This window comes from Macrobrachium nipponense, chromosome 39 (genome assembly GCF_015104395.2).
Source record: "Macrobrachium nipponense isolate FS-2020 chromosome 39, ASM1510439v2, whole genome shotgun sequence".
Classification (NCBI taxonomy): Eukaryota; Metazoa; Arthropoda; class Malacostraca; order Decapoda; family Palaemonidae; genus Macrobrachium; species Macrobrachium nipponense.
The window spans coordinates 32,313,466-32,335,313 of record NC_061099.1 but is presented as its reverse complement, the minus strand read 5'-3'; the positions used below and the strand labels follow the sequence as shown (position 1 = coordinate 32,335,313).

Here is a 21,848-nt window from a genome sequence, read left to right as displayed (position 1 = left end):
CGAATTAGTTCAAATTCTTTTTCCAGGAGTTCGTGGGGAACAAATTCGTAAGGCTCTTAAGAACAAGTTACTAGCTACACCTATTTTGATAGAAATGTCATGATAGCTAAAGTAGTGAATGTATGAAATTGAGAACGTTTGTTTTTCTGTATATGGTAATTTGTATTCTGACGTATCTCTGATTATTAAAACATCAAGAAAAGGAATTTTGTTTGTCTGTTTCCCATTCAACTTTAAATTTGATGCTGGGCACTAATGTGTTTAATTTCGAGAGGAATTCATTGAAATTGCTCCACCTATTATCCAAAACCCAAAATGTTAGGATATCATCCACGTATCTCATCCACAGCATGTTTTTTGGGGTTTTATTGCATTTATTACTGTAGTTTCAAAGTATTCCATGTACAGATTGGCTAGAACAGGACTTAAAGGACTACCCATACTACACCCGAATCTTTTGCTTGTAGAATGATTCCCCGAATGAAAATACGTTATTAGATGCACATAATTCAACTAGCTTTATTATTTTGTCAAGCGCCAATGGGAAATGATCTGAATAGGGGGATAATTTTTATTTACCCTTAAAAACTGAAGAACGTCCTGTACTGGTACTTTAGTGAACAAGGAATCTACATCAAGGCTTAAAAGTTTTATGTTGTGAAGTGGTATATGTGCTTCTCTGAATTTGTGACAAAAATCTTCCGAATGTTTAATGTGACTGGGAGAAAAAGTGCCTAAAAAAGGGAAAGGAGGACCAGCTAACCATTTAGAAATTTTGTAATTGAAAGCACCGGCACATGAAACGATGGGTCTGAATGGAAGATTGTCTTTGTGAGTTTTGGGAAGGCCATAAAAATAGGGTAATTTAGGATTAATTACTTTAAATTTCTCTATAGTTCAAATACTCTTTTTTGTCTTTGCCTCCAATTATCTTACTTTCCGAAAAAATTCTGTGGGAACGTTTTGGAGGGTATTTTTCGTCAGTTTTCGTAAGTGTTTGTGTCGCTAACGAGCTGGTTAATTTTGTCGAGGTAGAAGGTAGAAGTCTTTGTCCATTATTACGATTTTGCCGTCTTTGTCGGATCTACTTATTATAACATCTAACTTTTTTAGCGAGTGGATGGCTATCATGAATCTGCGGGGAACAGGATATTTCTTATGTACGTCAGTTAAAGCATTTAGTAACACTCTTTTAAACATATCTCTTCACGGTTGTAGTTTTTGTCAGATATGAATTTATCAAAGCCACTATGAAGTCTAGGTTGTTTTTGCGGTCTGGCATAAGGGCCAAAGGATAAGCCCTAAATTTAAACTAAATGTTGATTTACAGTAAGGGGGGTGTTGGATAAGTTTAAAACTTTGTCTTGTTGCTCAAGATTATTCCATGCACTATTGTCTATTAGGTTATTTAACTTGCGTAGAAGTCTGTTGGAATGAGTCACGCTATTATAGGCAGCAATGTCTGAACAGAATGAAATCAGATACCTGTATATGTGGTCCGTAGTGAGGAGGCGAAGATTAGACTGGGTTTCCATATATCACTCTGCGTAGTACGAAGATGTCGTTTTTCGTATCGGTGATTCTTTCCTCCAGGAAAATCTTGTGTGAGAGAGGGAAGGGGCCTCCGATTGCAGAGTCCATCTCCCGAATCCGTACATTTTTGGTAGTACTTGTTCTTTGAGGCATTCTTCTAAAAAGTGTTTTTGGTTTTTCAGCCGGTGTAGTTTGTAGTCATTTTTTCTTTTTTTCAAACTTGCGAAAAAACTTGGCTTGACTTCTGGAAGTGAGTGAAGAATCCTGGAAAGGCGGTTGAATTCCATAATGGGCCTTAAAATGACTGGTAAAAATGTTCTGTAACAACAGAGTTCCATCTAATAAAAGGAGCCCATAAAAACACCAAAAATAGAGAAAAAGTACTATATTTCAGAACTGCTGTCTCCCTCTTCAGGTAGATGAATGAGAAAAGTTCACAGAAAAGGTGGTATTTATACCAAGAGGTCCATCCACAAACAAGCCATTTTAAGTCACCCCCGCTGATAATCTTCTCTAATCTTCTTAGGGTTGGTTGAAGATTAGAGGAAGATTATCAGTGACTTAAAATGGCTTGTTTGTGGATGGACCTCTTGGTATAAATACCACCTTTTCTGTGAACTTTTCTCATTCATCTACCTGAAGAGGGACAGCAGTCTCTGAAATATAGTACTTTTTCTCTATTTGGTGTTTTTATGGGCTCCTTTTTATTAGATGGAACTCTGTTGTTACAGAACATTTTTACCAGTCATTTTAAGCCCATTATGGAATTCAACCGCCTTTCCAGGATTCTTCACTCACTTCCAGAAGTCAAGCCAATTTTTTCGCAAGTTTGAAAAAGAACTGATCAAACTACACCGGCTGAAAAAACCAAAAACACTTTTTAGAAGAATCCTCAAAGAACAAGTACTACCAAAAATGTACGGATTCGGGAGATGGACTCTGCAATCGGACCCCTTCCCTCTCTCACACAAGATTTTCCTGGAGGAAGAATCACCGATACGAAAAACGACATCTTCGTACTACGCAGAGTGATATATGGAACCCAGTCTAATCTTCGCCTCCTCACTACGGACCACATATACAGGTATCTGATTTCATTCTGTTCAGACATTGCTGCCTATATAGCGTGACTCATTCCAACAGACTTCTACGCAAGTTAAATAACCTAATAGACAATAGTGCATGGAATAATCTTGAGCAACAAGACAAAGTTTTAAACTTATCCAACACCCCCCTTACTGTAAAATCAACATTTAGTTTTAAATTTAGGCTTATCCTTTGCCCTTATGCCAGACCGCAAAAACAACCTAGACTTCATAGTGGCTTTTGATAAAATTCATATCTGACAAAAACTACAACCGTGAAGAGATATGTTTAAAAGAGTGTTACTAAATGCTTTAACTGACTTACATAAGAAATATCCTGTTCCCCGCAGATTCATGATAGCCATCCACTCGCTAAAAAAGTTAGATGTTATAATAAGTAGATCCGACAAAGACGGCAAAATCGTAATAATGGACAAAGACTTCTACCTTGACAAAATCAACCAGCTCCTTAGCGCACAAACACATACGAAAAAACTGACGAAAAAATCCCCTCCAAAACGTTCCCACAGAATTTTTTCGGAAAGTAAGATTAATTGGCAAAGACAAAAAGAGTATTGAACTATTAGAGAAATTTAAAGTAATTAATCCTAAATTATCCCTATTTTTATGGCCTTCCCAAAACTCACAAAGACAATCTTCCATTCAGACCCATCGTTTCATGTGCCGGTGCTTTCAATTACAAAATTTCTAAATGGTTAGCTGGCCTCCTTTCCCCTTTTTTAGGCACTTTTTCTCCCAGTCACTTATTAAACATTCGGAAAGATTTTTGTCACAAATTCAGAGAAGCACATATACCACTTCACAACATAAAACTTTTAAGCCTTGATGTAGATTCCTTGTTCACTAAAGTACCAGTACAGGACGTTCTTCAGTTTTTAAGGGTAAAAGTTATCCCCCACCTATTCAGATCATTTCCCATTGCGCTTGACAAAATAATAAAGCTAGTTGAATTATGTGCATCTAATAACGTATTTTCATTCGGGGAATCATTCTACAAGCAAAAATTCGGGTGTAGTATGGGTAGTCCTTTAAGTCCTGTTCTAGCCATCTGTACATGGAATACTTTGAAACTACAGTAATAAATGCAATAAAACCCAAAAACATGCTGTGGATGAGATACGTGGATGATATCCTAACATTTTGGGATAATAGGTGGAGCAATTTCAATGATTCCTCTCGAAATTAAAACACATTAGTGCCCAGCATCAAATTTAAAGTTGAATGGGAAACAGACAACAAAATTCCTTTTCTTGATGTTTTAATAATCAGAGATACGTCAGAATACAAATTTACCATATACAGAAAACCAACGTTCTCACTTCATACATTCACTACTTTAGCTATCATGACATTTCTATCAAAATAGGTGTAGCTAGTAACTTGTTCTTAAGAGCCTTACGAATTTGTTCCCAGAACTCCTGGAAAAAGAATTTGAACTAATTCGCAAGCAACTTTCGTCTTTAAATATCCTGACCGCATATAATTGAGAAAGCAATTCACAAAGCTAACGTAAATTTTCTACCGACCCCCTAAGACAAGACCAGAGATCACACCCAACAATAAAATAATAATTCCCCACCTGGACACGATTAAGAGAATAACAACCCCCTCGGAAAATCGAACCCTTTTGTATTTACTTACCCAAACACCTTAGCCAAATCCCTGATTAACGTCCAACAAAAGACATCTCCAAAGGACTCTGGGGTATACGAAATCCATGCCAGGACTGTGACCAATCTTACATCGGATTTACAGGTAAATCCCTTCCCCAGAGATTAATACAACCACAAACGGTCAGTTAGGTATGGACAACAGAACTCGGCTATTTTCAAACATATAAATGAACATAACCATAGAATAAACTGGAATTTGTCACGTGTAATTTATAGGCAGCAACTGCCGGTACAAGAGTCAAATGATGGAATCGGCCTTTCTTAATAAAAGAGAGGCAGGTAAATGAACATCTCAAAAGGAGGATGGATTTCGGACACGATCGACAACGTCTTCATTCAACCAAGCCCTTAAGAAGATTAGAGGAAGATTATCAGCGGGGTGACTTAAATGGCTTGTTTGTGGATGGACCTCTTGGTATAAATACCACCGTTTTCTGTGAACTTTTCTCATTCATCTACCTGAAGAGGGACAGCAGTCTCTGAAATATAGTACTTTTTCTCTATTTTGGTGTTTTTATGGGCTCCTTTTATTAGATATATATATATATATATATATATATATATATATATATATATATATATATATATATATATATATATATATATATATATATATATATATATATATATATCGTTTAAATCTCATGTATGATAAACCATTATACTACTGCTACAAAGACCGGCAAAAATATCTGCAGATCGACACTTTTCAAAAATGTAAATCGTACCTTTTTTTAATTTTTTGTTTCCATTTTTTTTCATTTTTTATTTCCTCGACAACATAAACGAGTCTTACCAGAACTTCAAGGCACCTTTGCAGGAATTTGTCTGAGGGCCATTATCGTTTTCTCTACTCTTTCGATTTTTTTTTTTCGTCAAATGGCAATTTTATCCTAAAAAAATCCGTGGCCGTGTAAAAGTAGGTCAAAGAACACTTGAAGGTCGCTATTTTATCGTAAGTTTCTTCTCTTTGAATTCCACCGTTTTCATTTTCATTATAATTTGCTGGAATCTTCATGATGACTTGATTCCCTGTTCTGTAATTTGTTATATTATTTGTAATGAGAAACTCGAAGGTCGTTGGTAAAGGTTGGTCAGAATCTTTTTCCTGACCCATATGTATATATATATATATATATATATATATATATATATATATATATATATATATATATAAATATATATTATATATATATATATATATACTATATATATAGATATATATATATGTGTGTGTGTGTGTGTGTGTGTGTGTGTGTGTGGAAAATTGTAAATAAATAGCCACAATGCCCTCTTAACCTCTTAAATTCTTTGCTCTTTCTTGGATACGATTGCCAGTACAAAGCCTAGAGCTCCAATTTCGAAGAAATTTGAAGAAATTTGAAGAAATTCTGATGTCCGGTGGCGGGAAACGAACCTGCGATACCATAATAATCACGACGAGGTCACCTTTGCCGACCTGACCTTCTCGTCAGGATTTCTTCAAAGTTATTTGAAGTTGGAGCTCAAGGCTTTGTAGTGACAAGAGTATCCCAAAATGAGCAAAGAATTCGAGAGGTTAAGAGTGCATTTGTGACTATTACAATTTCATAAGTATTTGGTAAAAATGACCAGTAGAATTCTATATGTATATATATATATTATATATATATATATATATTTGTATATATATATATATACTATATATATATGTATGTAAATATGATACCCAAGATAATGAATTTGGTCCACCAGCGTTCAATATATGGAACAATGCCTTTTAAGGAGTAGATAATACGCTTATCACAAGCAAAGCACAGGAAACCATGATCGATGCCTTTGGCTATTAATCTCTCTCTCTCTCTCTCTCTCTCTCTCTCTTCTCTCTCTCTCTCTCTCTCTCTCTCTCTCCTCTCATCTCTCTCTCTTTCTCTCTCCTCTCCTCGGAGCAACCACCCCAAGGCTTCATTACGTAGTTACTTGCTTGATCATCAAGAGTGTACGATGCTTCTATTTTTATTCAAGGTCGAGAATGAATTTATGGAGTGAATGTTTACCGTTAATTAAAGGGTATAAGCATGCAGGTAAGCGTTAATTGCCGAGAGAGAGAGAGAGAGAGAGAGGGAGACCATGACAGACAGACACACACAGAGAGAGAGAGAGAGAAGCAGACCATGACAGACAGACAGACACAGAGAGAGAGAGAGAGAGAGGCAGACCATGACAGACAGACAGACACAGAGAGAGAGAGAGAGAGAGACGCAGACCATGACAGAGAGACAGAAAGAAAAGAGAGAGAGGCAGGCAATAACAGACAGACTGACAGACAGAGAGGCAGACCATGACAGAGAGAGAGAGATAGGCAGACTATGACAGACAGACACACACGCAAAGAGATAGACAGACAGACAATGACAAAAAGAGAGAGAGAGAGAGAGAAACCTTACCTTACAGACCTTACAACTCGTGCGGGTTGCCCCGGGTCCCTCAGTGTGAGGCACCTCTAATGTCTACCTAGAATCTTGGGAATTCATGAAGAAAATTTTTATAAAAAATGGGAAACTTACGCAAATCAAAACCATAGATGCAACTTGCATCTCATTAGAGCAAATCACACGTGGGACTTACATCTATTGAAAGCTCTCTGTCTCTCTCTACACCAGTAGCTATTTCAATCCTAAATTGCATTTCTCGTGATAGACAGATATCGCAGTGCTTGGTAACGACTGGTAACACTAAGTGTAATGTGAAGCGAGAGTGCAGTATGTACTGATTAAAAGATTAAAGAAATGTTTTCTTTCTGGTCAAAAGATTTTTTTGTTCACAACGCGTTAATTTTATAGGTCTATAGGTTAATTGTCTATTCTTGGTTTTATACTTGTGGGGATCCACAAAAAAAATGTCATTTAATCTAGGCCAGTCCCTTACGACGCTCCTGATTGGCTGTTGATAAGCCCATCACAGGACTGGAAACTCTCAGTCTCTCTCGAGAGAGAGTTCACAAAGGCAGGATGTATGTTCCATCTCTCCTGAGGTATACGCTTTCAAAAGTATTCCTCAGGAGAGATGGGACATATTTCCTGCCTGTGTGAACTCTCTCTCGAGAGACTGAGAGTTTCCAGCCTTGTGATCGGCTTATCAACAGCCAATCAGGAGCTTCGTAAGGGACTGGCTTTGACATCAGATGCACGGTTGATGTGAATCTACTGTAGTGTCTGGTAGCTGAAACTTTCTTTGTAGTATATCGGTGGCTCTTGAAATCTTTCCTCTTATTTGAATGCCAGGAATAAAGTCGGTTCATCAAACATTACATAATTTTATGTGCATGCAATCACACATACACTGACACCTGAATATAATATCTATATATATAAACATATCAATCTATGCATATATATAGATATAGATATGTTCAGGTGAGTGGCGCAATGGGTAGAAGGTGTTGAAATACCTTTCCATGTAGGTGTATCAAATTGGCAATTCTGGGGTAAGGTTCATTAAGCAATTCCGCTCGTTGACATGCAGGGCCGCACTAGCCATTTGGCCCACCTGGCTTCCTGGTGAGGTAGTCAGTCTGTCGGTGAGACGGTTGGATGGTCGATTCTTTTGATGAAGGATTATTAATGTGGTAAAGTATTTAAAACTCTGTATTATGTTCTATTTTGATAAACGAATTACGGGATTCCTGCAGTCATCTGAAATCCCTGGATACTATGCATCAATAGGTATCGAAAAAATCAGTTGTCCATTATATTTTGATAAGTATGGAAGTATATATGGCAGGGACGTATCACAGTGGTTTGAGGTAAGATAATTCTATAGTGCATTTTATTTTCACCTGATTGGGAAAGTCATCTAAAAGTATTGATAATTCTATAGTGAATTCCATTTTCACTTGATACCGAAAGTCATCTGAAAGTATAGAAAACTCTAGTGCAGTACATTCTAAAGTCATCTAAAAGATCTGATAACTTTATACTACATTCTATTTTCAAAAGTATAGAAAACTCTATAGTGCATCCTATTTTCACCTGATTAGTAGAGTTATCTAAAAGTATCGATAACTCAAAAGTAGTATACGGCAAGGGATTATTGCAGTCATCTAAATTCTAAACGTTAGCTGGACGGCGCTGGCATAGTGGTTAGTGTCGTGGGATGCCACTCAGGTGACGCTGGTTCGCGTCTCCCCCAGGGCAATGAAGAATCACTGGCTCTCTATCATGATCAGTTACTGCTGCAGTGTCTGGGGAGGTGGGGGGTCTTTAGCGTGGGAGATTGAAACCAGCATTCTCTGGAAGCTTAAAGAATTTCAGGTCAGTGGACCCTTTGGTGTGCTTGGCCCATGTGGATAGGTTTTATCTACTGGAATGATAATGAATAAAGGCCCCCATACACTGAATGATTGTCCGAACGACTCTCTGAACGATTGTCGTTATCGACCCACGCACACACTATTCAGACAGTACGAACGATCTCCGCACCGATTTTCAGTCTGAACGAAGATTTTGTCTTGAGAGGACTTGGCGTCATCTCTAGAAGAGACGCGCCCGATAGCGGTTATTTATATCGGCAGACAAACCCATACATTGAATGATCTGTGTATGGCAGACTTATGTAAGTCGCAAGCCAGCAACCTGCAGATCGTGACAGATTCCCGCTGAGATCGTTCAGACACGAAGCTCCGCCCACTTTTGCATTCAGACAAGCGCATACACACTGTTTTTCCGAACGATACAGGCAGTCGTTCAGACCACGGTCTAGGTGGTTCAGACAATCGTTCAGTGTATGGGGGCCTTAAAAGTATTGAAAACTCAGTAACAAATTTCATTCCTATAATTGGAAATTCGGTGTGCCGCTTTTTATTTTGATAATCTCGCCAGGGTGGTATAACAGTCCTAAAAAAGTAATGGCAAATCGAATAGCAAACAGCAAATTCTGTTTTGCTCATCTTGGCTGGGAACCTTTGGTCACACGAGAATCAAAAATTCTATTGAACGTTCTATTTTGATGAGGTTGGCAGGGTTTACAGCCATCTGCTAAAAATATCAAAAACGTTGCAGCATGTTCTATTTCGATAAACTTGGCAAAGTAATCAAAATGTGTAAAAAATGAACTCAACGTGTTCTATTTTAAAGTGGTTGGGGGTGGGTGGGGGATGATCAAGGTGATCTAAAGATACTGAGAACTCGATAGTACGTATTATGACGAGAAAGCATAAGGATGGTAGACTGAATGATACTTCTTACGCATGGCAAGGGAAATAAAAATATTCAAATTTCAATAACGCGTTCTATTTTCGTAAGCAGCTTGACAAAGGATGAATGCAGTTATGTTAAAGTATAGCAGAGTTCAGCGTGCGCCCTATTTTGATAAGGTTGGCAGATTATTATCACAGCAACTTAAAAATACTACTATAAACTCCGTTTTAATAGCAGTTCATTCAAAAGTTTTGAAAGCTCACTCTAGTCCTTTCTATTTTGACAAGCTTGTTTGGGGATAACTGCAGTGACCTGAGAAAAATTCAAAATTCCAAATTCAATATTAGGAAATTTTGACAAGCTTGGCGGGGGGGGGGGGGGGGGGGGGGGGGGGGGGGGGGGGGGGGGGGGGGGGGGGGGGGGGGGGGGGGGGGGGGGGGGGGGGGGGGGGGGGGGGGGGGGGGGGGGGGGGGGGGGGGGGGGGGGGGCGACGTACTCAGAAATGATAAAATATTACTTCTGTTTTTTAGAATCTCCAGACGTTCCTATGCCACTTAATAAACAAGTGAAACACGCGTTCGTCAAATCCTGCTCAATCTGTCGTCAGCAGACAGAGAAAAGAGCAACACGAAACCTCGTCAAAGAGATTCTAAGACCCCTGTCGTTCCTTTTACTAAACCTCCTCTCATATTCTCTTTCTTCCCCTCTTACTTTCCACCCTCTCCAAACATTTGATTCATAGCGTAACTGCTAAGAGGTTTTCCTTCTGTTATACCTTTCAAACCTTTTACTGTCAGTTTCCATTTCAGTGCTGAATGACCTCATAGGTTGCCAGTGCTTCGCCTTTGGCCTAAAAAATCCTATATTCAACTCAACTCAGAGAGATTCTAAGGTCTGTAACATAAACATAGTCCATACGTCATCCTCAGTGCAAAACTAAGTAGTACGTAGTTTTTGCACGTGCGTATGTAAAGACATACTCCAGAAAGCGGTCAGTCCGTATGAACGCCTTTATCTCTGAAAACTGTCTCACTCCTATATAGAAAAGATATATCCTTTTAAAGAAAACAGGACTGATAATGGCTATCATCCCTCGTTACCGAATTGCCAAAACAAAAACCGTTTGCAATCATACCTAAACTGAGAATCGCAGCTGTTTATCTTCGACAACCGCGACTGAAGGTTCTTACCGGATATGTCACTGGACTAATAAAAAATGCTGTAGTCTGATATCACTGTATTGTTTTTTGCGGTCAACTCTAAAAGTGGAGTTTTGAAATCAATGAGCTTCGATATGACATAATACGGAGTTACCTACAGCCACGCCTGCGAAAGTGCGCATCGATTTTTTTTTTTTTTTTTTTTTTTTTCCCAGAGCGAATAACGGCTCGATTCGTACTTTCATTGCTAATTTCTGTTTTTAGAAAAAAAATACATTTTGTTTACAAAAAACAGCATTTCACATCTTCGTTCCTAGATGGATTCTTACGACGGAATAAATCACTGGAATTTGCTATCATCTTTCGCATCATGGATGACAGATTCGAAATAGCTGGGGAGAATGGAAAGTTGAAGAAAATAAGAAAAAGAATAAAAATGGAAAATTCTGGATAAAGCCAGGGAAAGTATAGGATGCAATGGCATGGTCATGTACGTAGTTCGCATGGGTGGGGGCGGGGGCGGGGGCGGATGCTTGTTAAAATTAAAAGAGCACATGTTACGACCGTAGAAGGGTACAGTGACTTAAAACCACTGAGCCATCTTGATGACTTAACAGTCAAATATATTATATATATATATATATATATATATATATATATATATATATATATATATATCTATATATATATATTTCACTGAAATATAGTCGTTCAGCTTTAAATCAGAGCGTTCTTATGGTTTCCTTTTATACTTGAGACATATTGTGTTTTAACAGAAGATTTTTTTGTTCATATATAAAAATATATATATGTATATATATATGTATAAATATATATGTATATATATATATATATATATAATATATATATATATATATATATATATATATATATATATATATATATACAGGGTGTCCATAAAGTCCCAGTACCGTTAGAATTAATAAAATACTTGTCATGGTTACGGACTTTATGGACAAACCTTATATGTATATATATTGTAGTATATATATAATATATATATATATATCTATATATATATATAATATATATATATATATATATATATATATATATATGTAAGTGTTTTACATAATAAAAAATATGGAATGTTAGTCCATATATATAAAAGAATAAAACTAAAGAGGTCAACCAGATTGCTTGCAGGAATGTGATCAGACTAGAGACGCTAAAGATGACGTATACAATAAGTATGTAGGCTAAGATAACATCTGTGTCATTCATTTGTTTATAAACATTAGTCCAAGCTCCCTGCTTGAGACAATTACCCCGACCTATTATTCAAACGGCCTACGTGATCTGTAGCGTCTCATTCGATTGTGTGTTCGTATGAAACTATGTCATCTGATAGTAGGTTCATATGTTCGAACTACTGTCTGTTCCTTCAAATAACTTGTAACAGAGATGGTAGACAGGCAGAAGAGAGTTAGCTATCGTCATTAGAAGACCTGTACCTCTTTACCTAAGCTTTATCATGTAGAGGAATAGGATTAGCCATCATCATTGGCAGAAGCGATCAAGCTATCGTCATAGAAGACTTGTACGATCATACCTGATCTTCATCATGTAAAACTTCAGAAGAATATACTATTTTTAATACCTTGTGTTTTCTACAAGAACCTCCACCGAACCATGAGTTTAACACATCGTCGTAAAGATAATACCGACTTCGTAAGTGATCTACAAAACCCCAGACACTCCATTGAAGATGGAAGTGCAATACCAACCGACTTAGCGTATAGATTATCGCTAGTCTAACATTACCTCATAGGGCGCCTTATCATACAAGGCACAAGCCCTAATAATTTGGTGGCCAGCGGACCAGAAGAACTCTACAACGTCCTACGAAGAAAAAACAGAATAATAAATCATGAAGTCAACGACGACGAACGAGCAGCAGATTCTTCAAGCAACCTAGTATCATCATTAGTGAGCGACTTCAGAAAACAACAAGATTCGTCAAGCAACTTAGTATCATCGTTAGTGAATAACTTCAAGAAACAAAACGACGTGTCCTTTTCCTACGGCAACGGAAGCTTCGTCTCTCATTAGAATCATTCAAGAAAACTCGTTAGTGAGCGTTTCCGGCACTGCAAAGAAAAAACCAAACGAACCGCGTCTGGCAGCATCGGATTTTTAAGGGCTCGAATCATCGAAACAACGCGCACGGGGGAACGGAAGCCAAACCAGGGTTCGTCCGCTAAATAGAAGAGGGGACCAGCCGTGTGTCGTTATAGGAACACCGTGACTTCCCACAAAAGCAAGCTAAGTACAATTTTTTATTCATTTGGAGTAACTTTGAGTGTTTCCTTTACAGGTCGAATTTCGTTATTCCTGTGGCTGAAGTTACGAGACATTCTTAATCTTACTTTTTTACAGAAATTATCTACATCATTGAGATTTCGCTACTGCGAGTTTTTATCTTTGAGTGTCTGTTTCCAGAAGTTCTACTGAAATATCATAATCATATACTATGTTATTTTATCATTTTGGGTGATTATTAATCCCTTACGTAACAAATCATATTAAACAGTGAATATGCGTTACGCAGTGGACGTCTGTATTTATACAGATGCATGGATAGGGTCGTTAAGCACCGTAGTGATTAGAAAACACACAAAAAAAAAAAGTGGAACACCCGTACAAATCTATATAAATTAGAGGTAACACTATTTCGGGTCATGACAATAAATGCTCCTTTGCAAGTCCCGATCGCAGTTTTAGCCTTGAGTTTTTTTTGAGTTATATAAAATATCGAACCTCAATGAACTCAACTTAACTTTAAAAATACGGCTGGATTGCAAGGAATAACATGTCTGTAAAAAACTTTCATCAAGGCTAAATGCGCTGACCAGGATCCCTCACTATTTCAAATTTTAGCAAAGAATGAAGTACAAACAGTTAAAATTGTATGCAGTAGTGATAACTTGTCTTATTAGTAATCGCTCAGTTCCTAATAGTTCGTCATTCATTGCTGTATACGTAACCAGCAACATAATGCTAAAAACACACAATACGTTGCCGATGGTAATAAAGAGAAGGATCCTAATTTATTACAAAAGAAATAGAAACAGTAGCCTTTCAGAATCAAACAAGCAAACTCGGTTACTGTGTCACCTAGTCAAGCGGTCAAGGTTAGTCAAAAAACTGCCGAAGTTTTCAAAGCGAAGCAAATTCCACACAATAAGCGACTCTAGCGAGTGGGGAAAAGCGATGTTGGTTCATACATACCGATATCTTTTTGAATTAAAAAAAGGATTTTCCTATGAAACACACGACCGTATAAAGTAATCAGAGCAGGTTTTCGTTTTTTTTAATACATAAGTTATTATGAGTACTGGTGGATTAAGCCCAACTGTACGCGCCGTAAAAATTAGAATATCTTGTTTTATTTCTTTATACACGTAATCTTGTATTTACGGACTCACCGTCTGTTGTTCGAACTTCCCTAATGAGAAGTCCGGATAAGCGAGCGCTTACAGATACCTCTATAGTTATAAAAAAACATTGATCTGTATGTAGTGTAATTGTAAGATCCATCTAGGGGTTATACAAAATATTATCTTACATCCTGCAAATAAGGCGTGTTTATCAAAGGAAAATCCTATAAACCTTCAAACATATTAAAATCCGTTTGAACAAAAATGAGACAGTTAATCAAATAATAACTTATATAAAGGAACTATACATTTGTCTCATAAATCGTAACATTGTTCAAATGACCCACAGAATTCTCCCACAACCGCAGTCGTACTTTGCACGCAAAAATCTCGAGAAGCATGCACCCTCGAATGTCTTAGTGCGTGTAAAAAGACTTTGTGGGCAAATGAAATTTTTAATCCTTCCCGACACTCTGAAATATAACGATTTCCGCGAACAAAGCCCTAAAAGTATACATATCGTGGATACGGAAGTTATAAATATCGCATTTTTTATTGTTGCTAGTTTTTAATCACGCCCAACCAGTCGTGGATGAATCTCTCTGATAATCTATCTAAAGTAATATCCGTAAAGTCATTCAAGCAGAGTTGATTCAGCAGAATTTTTTTTATGCTTGCTACCTGAATACCAGGAAGTTTCTCCACTAGCGAGTGATCTCTGGGAGAAAAAACGGATGTCATTGAAAACAAAATACGGTCTAAGGACAAACATAAAGCTATATACGTACCTTCGTGTAGAACCCCAATGAAATTTCAAATAGAAAATAAATGACGACGTTGAAAAATGTTAGTAATAGGAGTCATTAGGAAATCAAATAGCCCATATAATTTTTTCTCTCAAACGTCATGTCATAAAGGATCGGACTTGGCGTATCTTGCGTAGATTTCTGTCGCTTAAACAAGGAACGACTTCCGATAGTTTCCAGTGCGATGTACCGCACGACATCTTATCTCTGTTAGGTTAGAATAAATTTTTTTTTTTCACCAACTTGGACTTACTTAAATGCTTTTACCAGATACATTACTAAGTGATTGTACCTCATACACCGTTTTCAGCACACCCAGGGGACATTATCAATTTTTACGTATGCCTCCGGCTTACGTTGCGCCCCAATTACAATATAGTGTTTGGAGACTTTTAGGGGATAACCTACATGCCTATATGGATGATCTTGTAATCCTTTCTAATACCTTAGAAGTACATTCACCTAAACTAGAGCTAGTGCTACGAGACAAAGACAAATAATCTCAGAGTAAAAATATCTAAATGTGAGTTTTTTAAAATAACCGAACATTTTTGTTATCTAGGTTTTATGTGTCTAGTTCCAAGGTCTTAAAAGTAGTCCATGCGTAAGGTTTGTCGGCTATTCATAACTTTCCGGTACTTATTAACGTAAAAGGGGGATACAGCACTTTTGCGCTGTAGTGGGTATTACAATCGTATGTAATATGTAACTCTTCAATCATGACAGCTCCTTTAACAGATCTTACGAAGAAGAGCGTAGATTTATTATGGTCTGAAAAGCATCAACAGGCGTTCGATATCTTAAAAGCGGAAAATGCAGCTTACCTAACTTAAAAATCCCTGATTTAAATAAGGAATTTTTTTTTATTGCAACAGACGCCTCAGACCAAGGGGTAAGAGGGATACTACTTCAGTAATATGATAAACAGTTCTTCCCTATAGCTTTTTTATTCACGTAAACTAAAGCCCTCTGAAAGTAAATATGCAGTAATAGGCAAGGAAGGGCTAGGTATCTTTAACTCACTAGTACATCTTAAGTTCATATCTATGGCTATCCTGATAAAGTCCTTACTGAACATGAGTCCTTTACCGAGTTTTTTCAAAGGCTTTAATCACAGTCCAAAAGGAACTCGGTGACAAATGATCATTCAGGGTCTTTGGAGCCAAGATAAGTATCTACCTGGGAAAGCAATAATCATAGCTGACGCATTATCCCGCAATCCCGCACCATACAGCAAAGAACCATTAATTAGACTAAAGATATAGAAATATTCGTACCTATTGGTTACACCGTATCTAAACAAGACAATTCTTAAAGCCCAATGAGATCGCGAGCATTGAATATCTGGGTCGGAGCGCAGAACTGTTACAAACTGAACAAAGCAAGTGTCAGCAGCAATAAAACACCAAACAATAAACACTTCGAAACGGAAAACAGGGTCAGTGGCTAAGCCCCAAAAACAATAAACACTTTTGAGCAGAAACCTAAAGCAAAAGTTACATTTAAAGTATGTGTATCAGAATAATGTAATCAAGTGTAATATTATATGTAGGTCTGTGACGAGGAAAACCCGAAGAACACGAGCAGATGACTAACGACCAGGTAGTAATAATAATCTCTTTCATACCAATCGTCATAAACTGGTTGCATTCCGTCATCCAGGGTTCCTCCTATGTCACAGAAAGCCAAATCACTATTTTACTGGCCTACAATGCTTACAGATATAAAAAGCACATAACTAATTGTAACACGTCATGAAAACAAGGGATACACTAAGACACCTGTCAGTTTAGGAGCCTATCCTGTGCCAAATCAATCCTTGAAAGAATATACGTAGAATTATTAACAGAATTACGAGTCTGACAGAGGGAATAAACACTTCTTAGTGTTAATAGTTCCTTGACACGTTATATAGAATTAATAGCACTAAAAACAAACACCGCAATTGAGTGCGTTAGGAATATTTATGAGTGCTAAATCAGTAAATATGGAATTCAACACATAATAATCTGTAAATCGGTGGTGTAAATCAATAATAATCTCCTTAACACGTTGTGTGAATTCCTTTCCATTAAGAAAACCAATAATATATTTGATCACCCAGAGTCAATCGGTTTGGTAGAATAACGGATAATTAAATAGGAATGTCAATGTCTTACGAGTTACAACTCGTGATATTGGATCCGACCGGATTATAGCGGTTCTCGCGGTTTTTAAATACCTTTATCATTTATATCTTTTGTATCTATAGAATTGATGCCGCAAGTAGCCTTATACGGTACGCCGCTAGAACACTTTTCCTACATATTCAAGCCAACCATTAATTTATCAAAGATATATAAAAAAATCTATAAATAAATATATATAAAAAAAAAAAAAAAAATATGGATACAAGTGGAGTCAATATAATACACTCCGTAAGAAGTCGGAAGGGTTACAAATTATAATAAAAAAAGGAATCACGATAAAAATCAATAAGCAAAACGTAACCATTAATATCCAAATATATAGCGTAAAGATTTGAACTCTAACTTAACGCTTTAGTAATGACAAATAAGCTAAAAAGTTCAAATACATATCCAAAACCTACTGACATATTGTCTGTCCCGGTGATTTATATTCGTAGTCAATGAAAAAAAATATTAAATAAATAAATAAATAAATAAAATAATAATAAATAAAATAAATAAAATAAAAATAAAGAGAGATTTTAAAGTCAGGAAGTCTAGAAGTGAAAATGTTATCTATGAAATAATCCTATATGAATCTTATACAGGCTAATAATATATATAGAATTTGTATGGAAACCTTTTTCAATATAGTTTGAATAAGGAATATTTAATTTAACATAATTACAATTATGCAGATTTTCCAACATGAAAACTAATATATTGTTCAAGTTTTGGTACTGTTTTTTTTTTTTTCAGACATTCTTCTCATGCGGGTGGAGAATTAAAACACTAAAATATCATTTGAAAATACTAAAGTCGTATCTCTTACAGCAAGTAACGTAACTCTTAGCTGCTGAGAGCAATCTCCTGCCAAGTGACGACGTCATCATTGCCGTATCAGCCATTTGTTCCTTTTAACCTCAATAATCTGCTTACACAGGCTTCATCTGTGTGTCGTCTCTGCTTGCAAAAGCAGATTGACTGGAGAAAGGAATGCTTTAGTTCATGAACTTCACATGTGGTTCATAGGTCACATGACAGGCCCACATAACATATTTTCTTATCCGTGTGTGTAATGCAATTAGTTAAGGACTGTAATCATTTTAAAATTAATGAACAATATAAGCAAATAGAATTGCTATAACAACAAAATGAATTAATTTTTTTTTCTGAACCTCATAGACAATTAGAGTCAATAATTCAGCTTATGACATGGGTAAACGGACATTTAGAATTATCAAGTTGTGATAAGAAATATTACTTGCAACATTAGCCTATTACAATTCAAGTAAATCACATTCATGGGAAAATGTCACATTTTCTTGGAAAACCCAAAGTTTATATAGAAATTAGTTACATAGTGGGTTTTTTTCGTTGCATCTCCTACCTATTAATAATGTTTTAAAAGTTAACCTCAGAGGATGCGCACGAGAAAATTGAATATGAAACTTTTGTTAGGGCACATAGAATCATGATTAATATTCTCTTCGACTCTTATGTGCCTGGCAATCTTACAATTAGCTCCGTTTTCCACTTCTTTGTCTAGTAAACTTACTACCAGTAATATCGAATTTTCTTTGAGATTCGTAATGATATCTATTTATTTGTTATAATTGGATATTTTTTTACAGTCATCATAGACCTGGATAGGTTCACTCATTGTTAATGCCATGGATAGAAAGTTTGTACAGCGGACTCTTTTGAATTCCAAAATATCAGCGAATTTCATGTGGGTTAAGTCTGGTCTAAATGGCTCTCTTCCCTCCCCTGTATTTGGATGTCGTCTGAATTTACTTTGCCCTTGTGACAAGTATAATTTCTCTTGCAGGCTGATTAATGGAACCTGGTTACAGTATCCTGCAGTACGAGAGTTTCACATCGCAACTTCAAAAAATCGTTCGTCGCAGCGGACGACTACAGTCAAGTAACAACCGCCTACAATGTGAAAGGAATTTCATGGACTTCTTCGACCGACACCGTATCTCGTCGTTAATCTCGTTTTAATGCGGAATGCTCCGGCGGCTGTCGGAATCGACTACGAATGGGACATACTTCCGACAATTACGACCCGAAGGATATTCAACTCTACTTTGCTGGCGAGGACTCGTGCTGGGGATGTTTTTTTTTTTTTTTTATTCATCGCGAACGTAATCGTGTAGCTTAGGATGCAGAGAATAAGTATGAGCGCAAAATGGAACGTTGGACCCGCCAGGCAAATTTTCCCCTTGTTTTAACCATTGAAAAAGGCCGTTTCAATTGGCTATAGGTGGTTGTCTGGAACTGTGTAATGGACGAAAAGTTGTTCGAAAGCTAGTTAAAAGTGAAGTAGTATAACCTCGGTCATGTATCCATATATATATGAAGTGTCATGTATCTATATATATAAAGTATCATGTATCATATATATGCTTATAACAGAATCTAAAATATATCTTTGCGTGTACGCAATAGGAATCTATTTAAAGTGCAACCATCATATATTAATCATAATTAATGAATCCATATACATATGTATAAACAAATCAGGTAGCCTATAATCAATCTTTGTTACCTTTTTTCTTACCAATATCTGCAGTTATTTATGAGTTAGTATATGAATTAATGAATCAGATATATAACATTTAGCATAAAAATCAAACGAATCAATCAGCATAAACATTAATAATTTTATCAATTCATATATGAAATTTTTTATCAGTTAAAATATGATTTTTATCATGTTAATCTTCATTCTATGCAAATTATCAGAGTACATTAGTGTATTTTCTGTAGCATAAGTATCTTAAAGAGAGATGAAGTGGAAATACTGTATCATTATATATATCATGGTGATCACTATTATTTACCAATATCATTGTTTTATAGTTATTACTTGAGTCAATTCATGTACACAATGTTGAATTTTTATTTACTTATATATATATTCACATAGTGTCTGTATCACATTCCTATAAGTCAAATGCAAGTCAAGTTTGAGTAATATTCAGTGGTTGGTTTTGGTAGCTGACCGAGCTGATGTAAGTGTTACATAATAAAAATATGGAATGTTAGTCCATATATATAAAAGAATAAAACTAAAGAGGTCAACCAGATTGCTTGCAGGAATGTGATCAGACTAGAGACGCTAAAAGATGACGTATACAATAAGTATGTAGGCTAAGATAACATCTGTGGTCATTCATTTGTTTATAAACATTAGTCCAAGCTCCCTGCTTGAGACAATACCCCGACCTATTATTCAAACGGCCTACGTGATCTGTAGGCGTGTCTCATTCGATTGTGTGTTCGTATGAAACTATGTCATCTGATAGTAGGTTCATATGTTCGAACTACTGTCTGTCCTTCATAACTTGTAACAGAGATGGTAGACAGGCAGAAGAGAGTTAGCTATCGTTCATTAGAAGACCTGTACCTCTTTACCTAAGCTTTATCATGTAGAGGAATAGGATTAGCCATCATCATTGGCAGAAGCGATCAAGCTATCGTCCATAGAAGACTTGTACGATCATACCTGATCTTCATCATGTAAAACTTCAGAAGAATATACTATTTTTATACCTTGTGTTTTCTACAAGAACCTCACCGAACCATGAGTTAACACATCGTCGTAAAGATAATACCGACTTCGTAAGTGATCTACAAAACCCCAGACACTCCATTGAAGATGGAAGTGCAATACCAACCGACTTAGCGTATAGATTATCGCTAGTCTAACATTACCTCATAGGGCGCCTTATCATACAAGGCACAAGCCCTAATATATATACCCTGTCCGGGGTATCCGGGTCCAACTGTGAATGAGTACCTTACCAGTGACAAGCGTCGCGTTTATATCAAAACTCCTAATTAACTAGAAGATGGTTATAGAGAGTAAAAAAAAACAATTCTTACACGCAAAGTTAAACCTGAATAGCGCGCGCTGGTACTCCCATCATTCTTGAGATAAGGTTAAGCGCGTTTGACAGACGCCCCTCGGGTCGTGACATTTGTAACTGCGTCTCCGACGTAAATTACCGTCATAAAAAAGTTTATAATCACCTTTTTTAACTCTGCGTCAAGGTAATATTAAGCGAAAACAATGCCGGGAATGTCGAGAGAATGGCCGATCTAAAATAAAGCAGGTGCAAAATAAAGGGGAAAGATAGATGGTCTTCTCTGCCACCAGCTTTGTTTACGTTTTGATAGCGTGGATTTTTTTTTGGAGGGGGGGGGAGGGGAGCGGGGGCTAGGGGGCGACCAGCTGTGGCTTCTTCTTCTTCTTCTTCTTCTACTAGTGACAGAAGCGAAGCGAAGCCGCCAAGGACTTCGTTTCTTATTCCCGTTCACTTCGTCGTTTGTATCTGCTTGCTTTTTTTTGCTTTTAACTGTTGCCGCTGCTGTTTGCTGTTCATTTTTTTTTTTTTTTATCGTTGATGCTGTTTTGCTTTATTGTTTTATGCTGTTCAATTTTTTTCTGTTGTTTACTTTATTATTATGCTGTTTCATTTTTTTTTTTTTTTGCTGTTTCCTTTGTTTATGGTTATGATATTAATTTTTTACGTTTCTGTTTCTGCTGTTTCATTCTTTGCTTATGCTGTTCATTTTTCTGTTTTTTCCTTTATTGTTTATGTTGTTCAATTATTTTCAGTTTTTTACTTTATTGTTTATGCTGATCAATTTTATCCTGTTGTTTCCTGTGTTGTTTATGCTGTTTAAATTTTGTTTCTGTTATTTACTTTATTGTTTATGCTGTTTAAATTTATGCTGTTGTTTATTTTACCATTTCTGCTATTTCCTCTCTTTGCTGTTTCTGCTGTTTTATGCATTTTTCATTTAGTCATG

The 21,848-nt window shown here is 36.5% G+C and overlaps 1 protein-coding gene across 6 annotated transcripts in view; it reads left to right on the top strand.

Moving 5' to 3' along the window:
• The window catches only part of LOC135210278 (bestrophin-2-like), a 93,676-nt gene that overhangs the window by 58,676 nt on the left and 13,152 nt on the right, over positions 1 to 21,848 (top strand). Inside the window, exon 1 of one of the 6 annotated variants that reach the window (XR_010313484.1) lies at positions 7,784 to 7,919. The exons of the other annotated variants lie outside the window; for them this stretch is intronic. The gene's annotated coding sequence lies outside the window, so the exon portion shown is untranslated. Of the gene's footprint in view, positions 1 to 7,783; positions 7,920 to 21,848 lie in introns of those variants that run through there. 6 annotated transcript variants of the gene reach the window in all.